Source organism: Microtus oregoni, unplaced genomic scaffold, assembly GCF_018167655.1.
Source record: "Microtus oregoni isolate MIOR12 unplaced genomic scaffold, Mior012 000097F_ref0000449, whole genome shotgun sequence".
In the NCBI taxonomy this organism is placed as follows: Eukaryota; Metazoa; Chordata; class Mammalia; order Rodentia; family Cricetidae; genus Microtus; species Microtus oregoni.
In genome coordinates, this window is record NW_024544710.1 from 1,955,445 (window position 1) to 1,973,559 (window position 18,115).

Below are 18,115 nucleotides of genomic sequence, written 5' to 3' on the forward strand. Positions count from 1 at the left end.
ATTAAATAAATTATTTTTTAAAAGTTGTTTTCCCTAATGGTAACCTAGAGGAATGCTCTTAAATGTAATATTCAGACAGAAAAATATTAGTCTGAGCTTTGTAACTGCAGTCTGTCTCAATTCTGTACAGCCTAATCAAGTACAACTTTTGTTCTGAGATACTAACACTTTTCACCGTGGACTCCAGGTAAATTTAGCTTAAAGGCCTCTTCTGTTGTTCAGATTTGACTAAAAAGGGCTTTTCCATCACACTCCTCTCCTCTCAGAGAAAAAGCTCTTTCAGAAATGAAAGAGGGAATTGTCAAAGTTGAAATGTCTTACTTAAAAGCAGAGACTAGAGCTGAAGCCATGATACCAATTCTTTTGCATGTTATCTATCTGTCCACTAGGTGACGCAATATATCTTATTGTTCGGCCTTCTACTCTGTTCTGTTCATGGTATTTGTTTCAGGTACCAGCCTGGTGCTGTCCATCTGTCCCTCTACCCGCAGACTCTCTCCTTTCTCTTTCTCTTTTTACTTGTATGTTTGTGGTGCTCTCCGTGAAAATCCACATGCTAATGAAGTGCTAGACAGACAGGCGCCATTAGCTTTCCTAATCTTTCATGATTCAGAAATTAATAAGAAAGGGGGGCGTAATACTAAGGAGACCCTTAAAAACTAAGATTTTCAACAAGAAACAGCATGCTGGGAGTGAGAAGAGCCTGCCCCAAGTGCCCTGGTTCCAGGGATCAGGAAAGATTTATCTCCCAGTTTCTGTAACTTGGACCTACAACTAAATCTACATACATATTTTTCTTTTTTGAAAAGTGAGGGCTTATTTTTGTTTTGTTTGCTCTCCAGGATATTTTCTGGCCCAGAATTTGCTGTGTAGGTGAGGTTGAACTCTCGTCTTTCTACTCCTCTTAAATGCTGGAATAACAGGCATTCATCATCATGGTCAGCCTTTTTTTTTTTTTTTTTTTAAACAACTGGAATATTAGGCACAACAGGAAACACTCAGGGGCTTAGTTAGCAGAGCTCCAGAGAGGCAGAGAAGGCTTGGGGGGTAGGTCAGGAAGGGAACACGTCGAGAGACTTGTTAATGGAATGGTACATTTAGAAGAATGAGGAAAGTATTGACAGAAGAGCGACCTGAGGAAGGGGTGGGTGGTGGGCGCCGGGTGGGAGCAGAGAGATGGGAAAAGCAGGGTGGGCTAAGGCCCTGGGTCCGGGGCAAGGAGTGAAGGCTCTGTGGGCTGCTGTAGGTTTTAGAGGGGCGCTCTGAGAGGGAGGGGGGGCAGGGGGACCGGGGTTGGGGGGGGGGGGGACATGGAGCGCGGCGCATGCGTCGGAGCGCTCTGCTGCGCTCCCTGAGAGGCTATGAATTTGTGGCATCACCGCAGAGGCTGCGAGTACAGCAGGTTTCGTACCTGGCGCTCACCGCCGTTAATTCCAGGTTGCTGTCACCTAGGCACGTCTCTCTGTCCCGCCACTCTCTCCACGCTCTCCGCACTGCAGAAGTAAGGATTTTTGCTACTACGACACTCGCTTCAGCAAGAGGTAAAGGAACGACGAAGGTCAAAAATATAACATGGAGGGCGGCAGAGGGAACGTGGGTCAGGAAGATCCTTAATTTGTGCCCTCTTCCCTTTGACGGGAGGGAAAAATGGAGGCCAATAGAGCCCCAGCCCTCCAAAAGGATGTTGACCATTTACTTAATATTATGAAAAAGATTTTTTAGACAATCTTCTAAGCACGTTTGGGGCACCTGAGCATCACTGCTTCCCTTGACATCCTATTGAAAACAAAACTTTCGAGTTCTTTATTTGTTACGAGTGTATCAAAAGGATGAGGCTTTATCTGTTTGTTTAATTGGTTGATTTTTGGTCGTTGTACCCTCCCCCCCGCCCGAGTGTGTGTGCGCGCGCGCGTTCTCGTATTGAGGCTGAGGGATGCGGGTTTTGAACTCTCAGACATCATACTAAAACTGGGATTAAAGGCGTAAATTGCCACGCCCGGCTGATTCAGTGGTTTAGCACACGATGTGTCCTTGCTTTTCTTTAGGTTGGAGGGTTTTTACTATATTAAAGGAACCCGCGGACTTCATAACCTCTCCCTTACGATGCTGGCGGATTGCATCTAGATTTGGGATGCACTTTATCACCGATGCCTTTTTTTCCCCATATGCAATTTAGCTGGTTTATCACAGTTAACCATGCTAGGTTATGTTGTTAATGATACCCTTAGACACCAGGGCACAACATTGGGGAGAAACGCGTGCAGATGCACCGGTCATAAAAATATAGTCATTCACAGACACAGGGAGGGGTAAGAGACTAGCAAAGACAGACACGCTTGGCGTGGACTTTTAGATCCCAAGTGAGGAATCGTAGCACCAAGAGGTGGCGCTCAAGTACTTTTGAGAAAAATCTGACATAAAGGGAGGGGCTCCACTGGCACGGGCGATCGTGTGGCGTTCGGTAAGGGTGGGGTAGAGAGGCGAGAAGGTGTAACCACGCATGCTCATTGAAAGCAAACGAGTCTACGCGGCAATCAAAGTGCGCTTGCGTAAGGGAGCACGCTGACCGTTTTGAGTTCATAGCTAGGGATGGAGAAGTGCGCTTGCGTGTTGCCAATGGCTTGGCTGGGAGGGCGGGAGGCGCGCGCAACGTTCTGGTAATTATGATTGCGAAATAGCGAGTGGTTCGGTAAGTTGTCCTTCGTCCAAATCGCCATTTTAGGCTAGGAGAGGCAAATCTAGTTTTCTACTTGTTGAAGGGATCAGTCGGAGTTGGAGGCTACGGCCAAACCCAATGAAAATCATTCAAGAATCTTAAGTCCCTGGTCAGTCTGATAATGAGAATTTTAAAATGCAGCGTAGTGAGGCTGTAAAATGTTGCTGCCGCAGCATGTTGCGCTTAACTATCCACCCACGTCCAGACAAAGCCTATTCGAAAGACTCCTGAATCATCCTGGCCGATCTTGGTCCTCGGATTTATCCCACCAGAGTAGCCGAACGCAGTGACTACGATGTCTGCCTAAAGCGCGTGCAGCTTTCTCCCCTACAGAGTATACACGAGAGGATTTGGCTAGTTCTAAACGCAATAACTTTGAAACCTAAGATCTGGGCAAATGATCATCTGAAACTTACTGACACGCAGACACAAAAGTAAAAGCAGTGGAAATATGAAAGAATCCCGAGCTCAGGCCCGCCCTTTTCTCTCCCTATTTATCTATCTATCTATCTATCTATCTATCTATCTATCTATTTATCTCTATTCCTAATGTAGAACTTTCTGCATGGTTTGATCTGAGGTAAAGTTGGGAAATTGGAGGTTGGTTGTTTCATTTTGTTTGTCTGCTGACCTTTTGTGCCTCTGAGGATTGCTAGTGAAAATATAACTAAAGCTAAAACTGATCTTTTAGCTTTCAGATATAGGAAAGGATACAGAGTTTTAGAATGAGATTTCTGTTAATCCTCTCAATCTTTTGCTGTTCCTATTTCAATCTCTGGGCCTGTATCTAATATGTACAGGTCTATAGTACTTACTAGCACAAGATACCAGTCTAAAGGTTTTATATAATGCTATGGGATAGCTATAGTATTACTCATTTTATTACAGTTGAGAACTTTGAGGAACACAGATTAATTTGCCTAAGGTTTTATAGGTAATTGAATGGTCGAGCCTGGGTACTTCTCCACGATTTATTGTTGCATAATCCTGTGCTCTTAAGCATTCCTTATCCCTTAGAACGAAGGACATGTTTAAGGGAATTATTTCAATTTTTGTCTGAAATCATAAACCTTAAACAAATCATTAGAGGAGACTGTTTACTGTTTTTACCTCAATGCATAGTAAGTATTTGCTTAAAAGAATGAAAGACAAAAGTGAATTTTTGATTTGGCACCTCTGGGCGTGGCGTGGCTCTCTATGTACAGTTGTCTTTTGTATTTGTCGTTCTGCAGAGGCCATAAAATGGCCGACTGCAGCATGCTGGACACACCCTTGTTTTTGCTTGATTTATTATTTGTTCCAAGTGTTTAAGGCGACTAGACTTGGCTGCATATTTTTAAAAGACATTTTATTGCTAATTTGTTGTGTTGGCTCTAATGTCTAATAGTGTAGATTAACTTTTGCTGGTAATATAAAAAAAGTACAAGTTAAAAGTGTTAGAATAGGTCCACGAATATGGAATTGTTATATCAAATAGTATGATCATTTTAACACTTGGTCAAATAAAATTTGCCAAATTCTTCCCCAAAAGGTTGTGCCATTTTTTTTAACTCAGAAGTACTGTGTTGTGTATTTAGATAAATTGTTTAAAAAACAGCATCTTATTTCCTTTTTCTTAGGTTAATTTTTTTCTTTGTATGTTTCTCAGTTTTATTTTTAATCATGTGATATTTTATATCTTAATATCTGTTGAAATTTTAACTTTATTGCACATTGCTTATTAGTGTTCTGTTACTCCGATTTTTATAACCCGAGTATTTGGGAGAACGAGGCAGGAGGATTGCTATAAGTGCTACATAGCAAAACCCTGTCTCATAAAACAATAACAAAAATCCATTAAGGGACACAGAAAAATTACATCTTGGTAAAACCATCTGAACCAAGGGACTTTTTTTTGTATGTTTCAGAATAACAATTTTAGTAAAACATAAGATTTGCTGTACCAGACAAGTCATACAAAATTATCACCTCCCCAAAATTTTGTTTTTGGAAGGGAGTAATCTACATTTTATAGTAAGGGCTGTGGGGTTTATTTTCTGGTTTGGGATCAGTCTGTTTGGTTATCAACAGCGTCTAAACACTTAGACATTACTAGAAGAGAATATTTTAAAGAACTGGTTATATGTTTTTAAAACATGTAAGTAAAGCACCATAAAGAAGGGCAGAAAACACATCATCCCTGACGTTCATCCTGACAATTTATTATTCTTAAACCACGATAGGGGAAATAATGAAAAACAGAGCCACTGCTGTAAAAGTTGTGCAAAAGCCTAAATGATGCTGCATTTTTTTTGCTGATGGATCCTCTGGATTAGGAGCATATTTTAAAAAGCCCTGCAGAACTGTGGGTGTGCAGTACTGGTTACAGCGTGTCTTTCAAAATGAAAACATTTTCTCAATTTGTCTACATTAAAATACACAACTTGGTCATGAAATACACTTAAGATGCTGCCAATTCTGGGTATTTCAGGTTTAAACTCCCTTCCCCAAAAAGGGAATTCTGATGGTCAGCAGTGACCACGTGAAAGTAACTCTTTGTTCTTGGGCTTTGTCCGTCTCTTTCCCCCCTCCCGCCCCACTCCTTGTAAGGTTATGCCGCTGGGGCTGCTGGAGCCTTGGCTGACTTCCAGTTCCTTACGTAGGCGAGAAGGATGTGAACGCTAGATAGACTCACATCACCTCCTAAATATTTTTCTCATATGATTCTAGTTTAACGCCGGAAAGTTGTTCAGCCAGCAAACTCACGCTTTCCCTAAAGATCCCTAGTGGAGTGCTTAACCATCTTGTTGGCTTTTCCCTCTTACGCGTGGAAGGCTCAGCATCCATTTCCGGGTGACATCGTGTCTACTGCTGCAGGCACCACAGCCCCTTGGGAAATGTAGGCTCAGAACGTACACAGCATGAGCCTACTCCACCACCACCCCCACCCCCGTCCTAAGGAAGCATCTTTTCTCGCCCGTCACGCGCAGAGCGCGGGTGGCAGAAACGGAAGTTACGTGCTACGCTCGCGCTGGTGAGTGGGGAAGGGAAGGGGGGGTAACTGGAGCACAGGCGCTGGCTGCACTCCCTGCAGCGCTTCCTGCTGTGCCTTTGCCAGATGGTGGGATTTCCGGATAAATTTTTACAGTGGTAATCTCTCCTCAAAGAGACTCCCACTGTTGCACAGTTTTGAAAAAAGGAGTGAATATGTTTCATTATGTTTTTTAATGTGCAAGTGAATCAGGTGTTCTCAGACGTGGGGAAGGGTGTTCTTTGATACCTGAAACCGGTTACTCGTGGTACATACGGTTTGGGTTTTGTTTTTTGTTTTTTTTTTTGAAACAAGGTTTCTCTGCAGCTTTGGTGCCTGTCCCGGAACTAGCTCTTGCTTAAGGTTTATTAGATAATACAAATACAGTGGTCTAACCTCTCTCTCTCTCTCTCTCTCTCTCTCTCTCTCTCTCTTCTCCCCCCTCCTTCTCTCTCCCCTCTCCTCGGTTTTTTCGAGACAGCCCTACCTACCCTGGAACTCACTCTGTAGACCAGGATGGCATCGAACTCTCACAGAGTCTCTGACTCCCAAAGTGCTGGGATTAAAGACATGTGCCACCACCGCGTGGCAGTCTTAACATTTCAATCCCATATTCATGTCTCATCTATTTTGCATTTAATAGTCTATTTTTTATCTTTGTGTGTGTGTGAGGGGAGATATCTCATGTAGTTTAAGATCCTCCTGCCTCCAGTACCCCAGTGCTGGGATTGTGGGTGGCATTGCTAAGTCTTGTTTTTAGTTATTATTTATATTTTTTTTCCTTATTTTTGAAGCAGTCTCACAGATGTGGCTCAGGCTAGTCTGGTGCTCCCTGTATAATGCATGCTGGCTGCCAGTATATGGAGATCGTCCTTCCCTAGACTCCCAAGTACCAGGATTATAGCCCTGACAAACGGAACTTTTTTATTATTATTATCAGAATAGATCGTGGATTTGGGGGTTTAAAGGAGCCAAGTAGGCTTAATTGCTTTCGACTACTTAGTTACTCTGACTTTACCCTAGTTAGTTGTAACATCTTATTTTTCAGCATTTTTCTAGCTGTAGATAGTATTAAATAAAGCTTGTATGTGGTAAGTTGGAAGGACTATGGTTGAAAACATCCTTTTTGGAGCACTGTGTCTTTCCACCCCATGCCAGCATCTGCTTCTCCAATCTAACTAGGATTGGAAATTAAGGAAAATGCTAATTATGAAAAAGCCAAACAGTTTTAAAAAGTATTTAACCCTTGATTTGTGCAACTGGTTTTTCTCCTGCAGTTGTTAACCCCCAGCAGTCTGGAGAAGCCCACCCTGGGAAGAAATTTTACATCAGCCATTATCGTATTAAGTCTTACAGCACCTATCAGATTGTGTTCTGACAGTTTACATGCCTCTTTTCTTTGTTCCCTCTTTTCTTATGTTCCCATGAGGCCAGGGCAGATTTCATTTCCAAAGCTCATTCTGGCATATTAGTAGGCCTCAGTAATATTTATTGGATGAATAAATGAATTAGTCATCGACAAACCTTTGTGTGCCTGCTAAAGTGATCTCTACAGGTTCTTGACTGTCAAGTGTTTCTTCAAAATGATGAGGCACGTTTCCTAGTCATTTATTTTCTCCGGGATTTTTGCGTTTGGATTTGAGACCTTGGTATTTACACGTTTCTGCTTTTGGTATTGCTGACATTTACTTCCTTGGTGGGACCGGGGTGCTGTTTGTTAGAGCTGAGCCTCATCCTAATGGCCCAGTGTTTGCCTGATGCTCTTTTTTTTTTCACTCTTTTCTACCCCTCCCTCACACACAAGGACCTTCAACACTAATGGAGTCATGTAGTATAAAGGCATGTAGCCCCAGGATCCCATGTAAATACGTTTCTGTTGGAAATGAGCCATGTTCACTTCAGAACACTTACCTCCAGATACTCTGGCAAAACCTTTACCCCACTTCATGCACCTAGGATCCGTTTGGCATTTTAGAAACGCATTCAGCAGCCTATGGTAGGCACAGCATTTGAAAGTTTAGGCAGGAGGATCGCAAATGAGTTTGAAGGTAATGTGGGATACATATAGGATAGCCCCTCTCTCCTCCCTTTATCCCCCCCCCCCAAAGGTTGGTATTACTTTTGGCAACTCTTGTTTTATCAGATATGCTAGAAGCTTTTAAGTTTTTAGGGTCTTATAGTTACTAATTGTCTTTCAGGATCTATTTTTGAGCATTAACTCTAGACCATCATTTTTCTTTTTGTGTTCTTCCAGGAAGAATAGTTTATTGAGTGCACTGCAAGAGGATGGCCTGCTTCCCCTTTAAAAAATACCCGTGATAATGACTTGAAGGATGTGGACATGGCAAATCTAGATGCCTTGCCACTTGCTTCCCTGCCCACACCATGAATATTTGCAGTGAGACTGCAGAGCTTTGGATTGAGGCAGAGAAGTAGGCTGAGGCAAATATTTAGACTTTGGTCCCTGTGCTTGGTTTTGTTTATTTTTGGCGATGCCGGGAGCTGGAACATGCTAGAACCCTGTACATACTAGATATGCTAACTAAGTGCTGTCCCAGTGAATTACAACAGTATCTTCTGTTTGGGGTAGGCACTAAACTTGTGCTTTGTTTTGTTTAGGTCTGATTTCTTAGAACCCTAGCTATCTGGCATATGTACCTGAGGATGACTGAATTTATACGAGGCCTCTGCGCGAGTGCTGGGGTTACAGGTTTGTGTCACCGTTCCTGTTTTGTTTTTATTCAAGGCTAGTAATGCAACCTAGTGCTTCCTGCGTGTTAAATGAATACTTTACCAACTCATCTATATTATCACCACCCCCAACCCCACCCCTGACTTTTAAAAAAAGAACTCACTTACTTTTTTGAGATAGTGTCTCATGTAGACCAGTCTGGCCTCAAACTTCTCATCTCCTGTCTCAGTCTCCAAAGTGCTAGGATTGCAGGTATGTGCTATTTGACCTGGCAATTAATAGTGTTACTTTTGTTTTTTAGCCTTTATTTTTGTGAATATGCATGTTTTGCCTGCAGGTTCATGCAGTGCCCTCAGAATGGTGTTCTCTAGTTCCCCAGAAGAACATACTGGGTCGCTTGGAACTGGAGTTATACTGGGTTGAGAACCACCAGTTTGGGTACTGGGAAGAGCAGCTGATGCTCTTAACTGCCAGAGCCATCTCTCTAGTCCCTCAATTTTTTTTAATGCACTAATTTTTAAATTAAGTCAGGCCATTTGTGATCAGTTGTATGCTTTATAGAAAGAGGTGTGGAGAATGGGTAATGGTTGGAAAAAATCAAACACCTAAAACCACAAGGCCATACATCTGGTGCAGAGATGGTTCTGCTTCTGGGGCAAGAGCTGCACCTGCAGGAAGCCTCTTTGTAGAAGCGCTCCTGGCTGCACTTCAAGGCCTGTTTCTTCTTGGAAGAGCTGGTGCAGAAACTGGATTCAATTGTAGCACAGGAACAATTCGGGAGTGGAGGCAGCAGCCGGGTGCTAGGAGGAGGCCTGATCTAAGCTTCTAATTTTTCACCAGAGAAGCCAGGAGTACGAAGTAATTCATTTACTCAGATGTATTCTGCTAGCCAACTAGGGTATTGATAAGAGTTTAGAGCCTACCCCTGTCCCAAGACAAAAGCTCACTGTTTTGATGGTCTCCCTAAGAGTCTGTGGTGATTCATTTTGCTACACTGAAAAGTTAAAGGGCTATAAGTCAGATAGATGTAAGGAGGCTAAGAAGCATAAACTCTGCTTCAGGGTATAAATTTATGGGAGTCCAAGGCCCTGACTTTGATTATCACCAACACCAAAGCAAACATTAAAAGCAAGAAAACCCCACCCTAATAGGGTTGACATTGAAGATCTGGGCCACTGTTGCCTGCAAGAGCTTAATCATCCCTTGCATCAAAAGAAAAGTAACATGGAGGAACGTTGTTGAGGCTTATGTCATGATGTGTTCTTTCTGGAGGTAACTTGCTACGTTTCTTTTTTTTTTTAAACATATTTATTTATTATGTATACAATATTCTTTCTATGTGTATGTCTGCAGGCCAGAAGAGGGCACCAGACCTCATTACAGATGGTTGTGAGCCACCATGTGGTTGCCGGGAATTGAACTCAGGACCTTTGGAAGAGCACGCAATGCTCTTAACTATTGAGCCATCTCTCCAGCCCCTTGCTACGTTTCTTACACCACCTGATTATGAATGAAAGTACCCACATAGAATGCCTAATTCCTAGATTTTGTAATGAAAATTTTTACTGTATTTGCTTCATCTTATACATTCCCGATTGTTGGTTTTTGTTTTTGTTTTGTTTTTTTGTTAATGAAAATAAGCTTTATTACATCAAGAAATAAATACAAAGATGCAACAGTTGGAGTTGTTTTCCTTCCAGATGTTGTGACCATCTCACAGGATCCACAGTGTCAGGATGGACATTTGCAGGGCGCGTGGCAGGTGGGTAGATTGCTCTTCTGTATTTATAACTTGTGCATGTTTAAGATTGACTTCAAAGCACTCAGTCATGCAAAGGCTTAAGCAGAGCAGCTCTGTGAAGCAGGCAGGAAAGCTTACTAAGCAGATGTGCTGTGCTCTGCACTCAAGTCCTCAGAGGCAGGTGAGCTCATGGAAAGGAAGTCAACTGGGGTGAGGCAAATGGCAAGTGTATCCAAAGGGAGATTTTAAAGGGGACACTGGTATTTGGGGGCAAACAATAGCTTGCTGTGAAGTGGCTTCACAAACATCTTTCAAATCAATGCTTGGGAAGAAAAAAAAGAGCTGGATCGTGTCTAACTACTTAAAATGCAGCCGTCAGTAACTGCAAAATGTCTTCCCAGTCTTTTGGATGTGGGTTCAGAGCTTAATGACCATGGCAGGAAAACCACTGCCATTTTGAACAAAGCCTCTCATCTCCACGGGATAGTGAGATGGGCCTTCAGACTGGCCAGGGGCTAGGACCTGGCATTATGTTCCGTTTCGGCCAAGCACTCCAGAACCAGGCTTCGGGCATGAAAGATGCCTGGTTTTAGTCTCTCCATGGTGCTCTCGCTCCCTGAGTACATGGGTCTGATCTCTTTCCCCCAACTCTTCAATGATGTCCAGCAGCTCTGCATATTTACTCTGATGCACTTGGCTATTTCCAGTTCCCTGGGTGTAGCCTAGTGATGGTGGCCCATAGTCACTTAGCTGGCGATACTGGGAGGATGTCGCCATAATAGTAGAAGGCGAGTGGACACTTCCAGCATGGAGGCGGCTGCAGGCATGTCAGTACGACAACCCCGCAGGCGGCAGGTGCGCTGGGCAGAGCCGGGCTAGGCAGCGAGCTCGGCAGCGAGGCTCGGCCCGGGCCGGGCAGCCCCACGTTCCTGCGCCTGTCCGAGTGCCCATGCACTTTTTGTTGTCGCTGGCTTGGGCCACGCTGGCAAATATGGCCGTCCCTCACCCTGCCCACCACCGCAGTAGACCATCCATCGGGTCCCGATTGTTGGGTTTTAAAAATCTTTGTTGTGCCGGCCAGGGGAGGGAAATGCCTTTAATCCCCAGAAATTGGGAAGCAGAAGCAGTGGTGTCTCTGAGTTCACGGCTAACCTGGTCTACAGAGTTAGTTCCAAAACAACCAGGACTGTTACTCGGAAACCCTATATTAACAAAACAAAAACATTCTGTTTTATCTTGTATCTGATTTATCAGGGTGTAGAGGAGCAGCTTTTTTATCTGTTTTGTTTTATTTTGTTTTTTGAGACAGTAACCGGGTTTCTCTGTAGGTTTGGAGCCTGGCTGGAACTCACTTTGTAGGCCATGGTGGCCTTATCACAGAGATCCTTCTGTCTCTGCCTCCTCAGTGCTGGGGATTAAAGGCTGCCCTACCACCACCAAGCCCATTTTGCTTTTGAAAGAAAGGTTTTTACTCTTTGTTTGCTTAAAACTGGAGGTGAAAGAAAAGGTGTTAAACCCTATTTCTTCCTCAGGAGCAAATGGCTTCCTAAGTATTCCCTACTGGATAAAAGTCTAAAATAAAATGACAATGGCAGTGTTGTTAGCATTTGCAATCCTAGTCACAGGATTTTAAATTTACCCTGCTACTGAGTTTTTCTTTGATCAATGAGAAAAGAGTTCAAAGCCAGCAGGTGGTGAGGTAATGCCCGGCTTTACTCCCCAGCAGGCAGAGACAGGTGGATCTCTGTGTTCAGGCCAAAAGGTCACGCAACAGGGGGCTAAGCAGGGACCCCAGTTCTCTAAAAACAAAACAAGACGAACAAAAAGGAACCTGACCTGAGTGGCTCACTGCTTTAATCCCTATGCAGGCACCACACGTATCTAAAAACAAAGCAAGCCAAACAAAAAGAAACCGGACAAAAGTGGCTCACTGCTTTAATCCCAGTTTGCGGGAGGCAGAGACTCGCGGATGTCTGAGTTTGAGGCCAGTCTGGTCTACAGAGCAAGTTCCAGGACAGGCTCCAAAGCTACAGAGACATCCTGTCACTCTGGGGTACCTCTGTTAACAATTTAAATGGAAGGGTAGAAACCATCTCATAGTCCTCTTTATATTTCTCAGGGTTTTTGTTTTTTTGTTGTTGTTGTTGTTCTGGTTTTTCAAGATGGTTTCCTGTGGCTTTGAGGCCTGTCCTGGAACTAGCTCCTGCAGACCAGACTGACCTCGAGGCATGCGCCATTACTGCCCGGCTCTTTATTTCTCTGTAATAAAGGTTTATGTTCATTACTAGGTGTATGTATCCCCAAATATGTACTTAGGGATATATAAAAAAGGTTTAAGGGTGGGCATGTCCACAGTTTTGTTAGCAGTAAATAATGGGAAACCTATTCATGAGTAGGAATTCTGTTAAATAAAATTTTCGTATTTGTGCACAATAGAACCGCAAGCTGGGCGTGGTAGCACAACCTGTATCAAAAACATATCAATGTAGAAGAAACTCAAAACAGCAATCTATTTTTTTTTATTTCTTTATTTTGTTTTCCAAGACAGGTCTTTTCTGTGTAGCCATGGCTGTCCTGGAACTTGCTTTGTAGACCAGGCAAGCCTTAGACTCATTAAGATCCGCCTGCCTCTGTCTCCCAAGTGCTGGGATTAAAGGTGTGCCCCACCATCACCCAACTTCAGAGTTATAAAATTAATGTTATAAAAGATTTACTTGGACGGTGGTGGCGTATGCCTTTAATCCCAGCACTCGGGAGACAGAGGCAGGCAGAGCTCTGTGAGTTTGAGCCCAGCCTGGTCTATAAGAGCTAGTTCCAGGACAGGCTCCAAAGCTACAGAGAAACCCTCTCTCAAAAGAAAAATAAATAAATAAAAGATTTACAATAGATTTGCTTAGTAGAATTAGCACAAAGTAGAATTGGCTAGGGGAGCTCTACCTCTAAAAGACAGGCAACCAGGCAGTCCTATTAGAGATTAAAAGAAATTCAGGGTACTAGGGTGTAAAATGTTTATTCATCATGATTAACCATCTTTTAAGGCCCATTCCCATAACAAAGGAGACAATCCTGATTTAACCAGACATTAGAACATTCCCAGAAAATATGCTTCTAACTGGCAGCGCAAGGGGGCAGTGTAGATTCACAGCCAAGATTAAGGCCTGCCTTTCCATAAAGCCCCAGGCTCTCTGTTGGGAAAAGCTTAATTCTGCCAGATGGAATATCATCCTGGGTAACAACTATTTGAAAAGAAAACATTCATGTATTTAAGAAACATTCTGAAAAGAAAAATAAAAAGGAATTCTGGCTAAGTGGACAATGGTGGCACACACTCCTTGTCCCAGCACTGAGGTGACAGAGGCAAGCAATTCTCTGAATTCAAAGCCAGCCTGAACCTCAAGAACACCACCACCCAATAAAGAGAAAAAAATAATCATGGCACTCTCTTTGGTATTTAAATCTCCCATCGTCCAAGTGGCCAGGCTGAATCTCCAGTGTCTGTTTATATTGCTCAAAGTGTAACCTCGAGCCAATAGAGGTTTAAGGATGACAGCATATGCAGAATGCATAAGCCTAAGGTGTATGTAAGGCAGTTAAATCTATTCAAGGCAGGCTCCTCTTTGAGCATTAGGCAGAACTGGATGAGCATTATTAAAGAGTTTTTTCCTTTATTAATCTCTTAAGTGTGTGGGGTGATTTCTCACTGGGAAAAGGGATATGGCAAAATAAAAAGACAGCAATAAGGTGAGTATGGTGACCTAGTCCTGTAATTCTTGCACCTGGGATGCTGAGGCAGCATAATCAGTTTAGAGTCATCTTCGCTATATAGAGTTTAAGGCTTGCCTGAATTAACTGAGACCCTGGCTCAAAACAAAACAAATGTCTTGTGGGTCCAGGGGGGTCTCGCAAAGATGAGAATACCACCAAGTCTAATAAACTAGAAGCAAACTTTATTCTAGAAACCAGATCCTAGGAAAACCAGAAGCAAACTTAAAAATGAAAAATAAAAATAAAACATCGCGGGGCACAGAAGCTTATCAGCTAGCTGAGACTACAGCCAGAAATGGTGTTTGTTAGGCTGTGGCAAAAGGCCGGTTTAGGAACCCACTTTTTATAGTAGGGACACCAGGCATTAGCTCTGAACAAAGGAATTCTTAACAACCTTGCCCTGACTCTTGGGTTAGTCAGCAGAGACCCTAAAGAGGGGAGTGAATGCTAATGTCAATGAGTAACTAGGCAGCCATTATGAAATATGTTTCAGAGGAGATTACAACAAAGGTCATTAATTGCAAGAAAACAGATGTCTTTAGCAATTAGTCCAAAAGGGACTGCTAGTAATACTAGAAGGTTAATAAATTAGGATTAACTGGTTCTTAGGCTGAGAATTTAGGAGATAGCAGAAAGCTTTTCATACTATCTCAAGGTAAAACTCAGATATTGACTGTCATACTTTACAGCCTCCATTATCAGAGCTCATCAATTAACCCATTGTCTTTGTCCACTGTCTCCTGGTCCCTCCAGGTGTAAACTGGAGTCTTATGCCTCGCCTCTGGTGGCGCCAGTTTTTCATAACGGAGACAGTGTCTAACCCAGAGGTCACATATCTCTGTCTTCTAAAGGTTAACTCAGTTCATATCTGTCGTTTATCAAGGATGGCCAGGACACTACTCTCAATCTGTAGGGAGAAGCTCTTGCCTTGTAAATAAAACAGCCAATTATAAAATGACCTATGCTTCCCAAGCATCTGAGAAAATGAATGATCCTTGATCTGCTGAGAAAGCTGCTGATAGTCTGTTCTCATTCTCCTAGACTTATAACTTTATATTTCTTTATTTTTACATTTTTATTTTTGGAATCTACATTTTTATTTTATTCTCATGAATGAATATTTGACTTACATTGCATTATAGAAAATTAAGAAAATGGTTGCTATAACTTTGATAAATTCAGAGCTCCTGCTTATCCTTACACATGAAAATTAGGAGAAATATACCTCACTTGTTAGCCTGGATGGCTTTGTTTTTGTCCTTATTAGATTTGTGGGGATTTTTTCTTACTTTGCAATGGGTTGAGCAAGGCCTTGAATTCATTCAGCATGGCACTCTTAACACCGCTGCAGATAGTCAGTCTACTCCCACTGAGTTGAGCTTTTATTATTGGTTGGCAATACTAGACATCTTAACTCAGGACCTTGGACTTCAGTGGATGCAGGTACAAAGATCTGTTCCCTGAAGGGTTTTAGGGTTTTGCATCTGACGAAGTTCTTTTCCTCTTCAGTGCAGTAACCTTAACAGAAGTAGAGTAAATAGAGCAGTACTTGGAGGCTAAGACATTCATTTAGAAAAGAGCGGGCCTGCGTCATGACAGCAGGGAACTGTGGTAATAAGCTTCTTTTTTTTCCACCCAGAGAAAGGAACTGCCAACCAGGCAAGTGCAGGCATTTTACAGACCACGGTTTATACTTAACATTTATTTCCCTGTTAGGTCATGTCCACATTCCTTTTCCCACTTTTGGCTCTATGGATTAAACACATTATAAAATGGGGAGTGGCAGCAGCTGCTCATGGCTGTGCAGATTTTAATCTAGTAAATTCCACCTTTAGTTTCCCCCCCCAATAAAAGGAGAAATCAAATTCCCTTAAGGTGTCTGCTCTCGCCCCAAGTTGGCTAGGCACCAGACTTTCCCCACGTATGGTGAGAGAGCTTTTCTGGCCACTAATAGACCAGAGAACTGATGGTGTTTGGCTGGGGTTGGTGGTTATTGAAACTAAGAAACTTGAGCCCTAGGAATCAGCTCCTTAGTCTTTCTGAGATTTAGGTTGATGATTGCTTGAGTCATGAAGACACAGGAAGCCTAGCAGTTTTAGCTGGTACCAGTTACATCTAATGGCAGGTTAATAGCCTGGGTTTTGGTTCATTACTGAATTGCTAGATTTTTGGGTTACTTTTTATGGTAAGCACCTAGGGACTGTAAACATACAAGCAATAGGATGCCCCCTTAGAACCAAGGAATACTTGGGGCCTTTGGCTTTTCCTTTGACATCTTACCGCCAAGTTATTCCACCACGGAGGAGTCTTAGAGATTAAGAGACTAGCCACTATTGATAACAAGAGCAGCAGCTGTAATTTGTTACTGAATGACTGGCAGTGATTTATTTATTTATTTATTTATCCAGAACCAAGAGTTTTGTGAGTCACATGCTATCTCCTGATGATGACTAAACGAAGGATTGGTTACCTTTGAGGGTCTCTGCTCCTTTGAGATGGGTTTACTAAGGTAGAACTGAGGTTTCAGTCCTTTTGCCTCAGCCTTTGTGCGCTAGAGATAGCATACATATACCATCACATGTTGTGTTTGGCTATCCTGGTCAGAAATAGGAAATGTAGCTTCGTAAGACTGCCAGACATAAAAAGCTGGTCAAGGAGTCCAACCTGTCCCACATTCAAAGATAAGGCTAATGAAGCCTCAGGGGAAAGATTTGAATGTAACTAAGGTCTAGAGTTCATATATATTTGAGTATTTTGTATAGTTACTTGTTACCTCTACCCAAACTAACTTTATTTTTGTCGAGAGCCAGGAGTCATTCAGGTTGTGTATGCTTGGCAAGACGTCTACCCCTGCTCTCAATCCTCTAGCCTTTAGAGGTTTTTTGTTTGTTTTTGTTGAGACATTCTTGCTTCATAGCTCATGCTGGCCTTTTATATAACCCTTATGCCTCAGTCTCCAGAATGCTGGGATTACAGGCCTATGCTACCTTGCTTATCCAAAGTTAACTTTAGAAGGAAGAAGGGCTTTTCAGGAAAGAAGGAATACAGGGAGCATAGAAGGAAGACAAGAAGGTAACGGGACAGTGTGATCAAAATATATTGTATATGTGCATGATAGTGTCAAGGGATTAGATTTTTTAAAAAGCAAAAATGGACTGGAGAGATGGCTCAGTGGTTAAGATCACTGATTGTGTCAGGCAGTGCCAGGACACCTTTAATCATACCAGAGAACTCTTGAGTTCAAGGCCAGCCTAGTTGTAGACTAGTTATAGGACAGCCAGTGCCACACATAGAAACACTGTCTCAGAGAGAGACAAAGAGAGAAAGAACAGCCCTGACTGCTTTTGCAAAGGAGCCTGATTTAATTCCCAGCACCCACTTGGCAGCTCACAACTGTCAGTAACTCTGTGAGACATACATGCAGAAAAAAAACACCAATGCACATAAAATTTAAAAAAAATATTTTTTCTTTTTTTTCCTTTTTTTAGTTTTTCGAGACAGGGTTTCTCTGTGGCTTTGGAACCTGTCCTGGAACTAGCTCTTGTAGACCAGGCTGGCCTCGAACTCACAGAGATCTGCCTGCCTCTGCTTCCCGAGTGCTGGGATTAAAGGTGTGCGCCACCACCGCCCAGGGAAAAATATTTTTTCTAAAGCAAAAATGGGTATATGGCAAGAGTAAAATGCTAGTTTTAGTTATAAACATAAATGTATTATTCATTTATTTGTTGTGCCAGGGAGTAAGCTAATGTTTAGACTACCCTGGAGAGATAAAGTAGAGGGAGGGAAAAATGAGAAGTCTGTTCTGACTACATGGATGGCAAAGGAGGGAAAGCAGAAAGAAAATAAAGCTGGATTTCATACCTTGACTGTTCCATCTTCATTTATTTATTAATTAATTTATTTTTGGCTTTTGGTTTTTCAATCCAAGGTTTCTCTAAATTTTGGAGCCTGTCCTGGAACAAGCTCTTGTAGACTAAGCTGGCCTCAAACTCACAGAGATCCTCCTGCCTCTGCCTCCCAAGTACTGGGGGATTAAAGGCGTGCACCACTGCCACCTGGCTGACTGTTCCATCTTAATTTGTTTCTTTACCTATTTCCAGATGATGCTGTCAAAAATATGTTCCCTGTGAAGAGAAAAATTGAGCCCTTTTGGACCAGTGAGATTATTAAGAATATAGTTTTAAAATCATG

At 42.6% G+C, this 18,115-nt stretch overlaps 1 long non-coding RNA gene and 1 pseudogene across 2 annotated transcripts; one reads left to right on the forward strand and one right to left on the reverse strand.

Moving 5' to 3' along the window:
- Positions 1-1,468: 1,468 nt before the first annotated feature.
- Positions 1,469-18,115, forward strand: LOC121442904. 2 transcript variants are annotated; one of them, XR_005973608.1, is made up of 5 exons: positions 1,469-1,541; positions 5,426-5,729; positions 8,346-8,436; positions 10,119-10,180; positions 18,025-18,115. It is a non-coding gene; the product is annotated as an uncharacterized LOC121442904 (long non-coding RNA). The 2 variants fall into 2 exon arrangements; XR_005973607.1 differs by lacking the exon at positions 1,469-1,541 and adding an exon at positions 2,669-2,689.
- Positions 10,675-10,936, reverse strand: LOC121442903 (annotated as a pseudogene).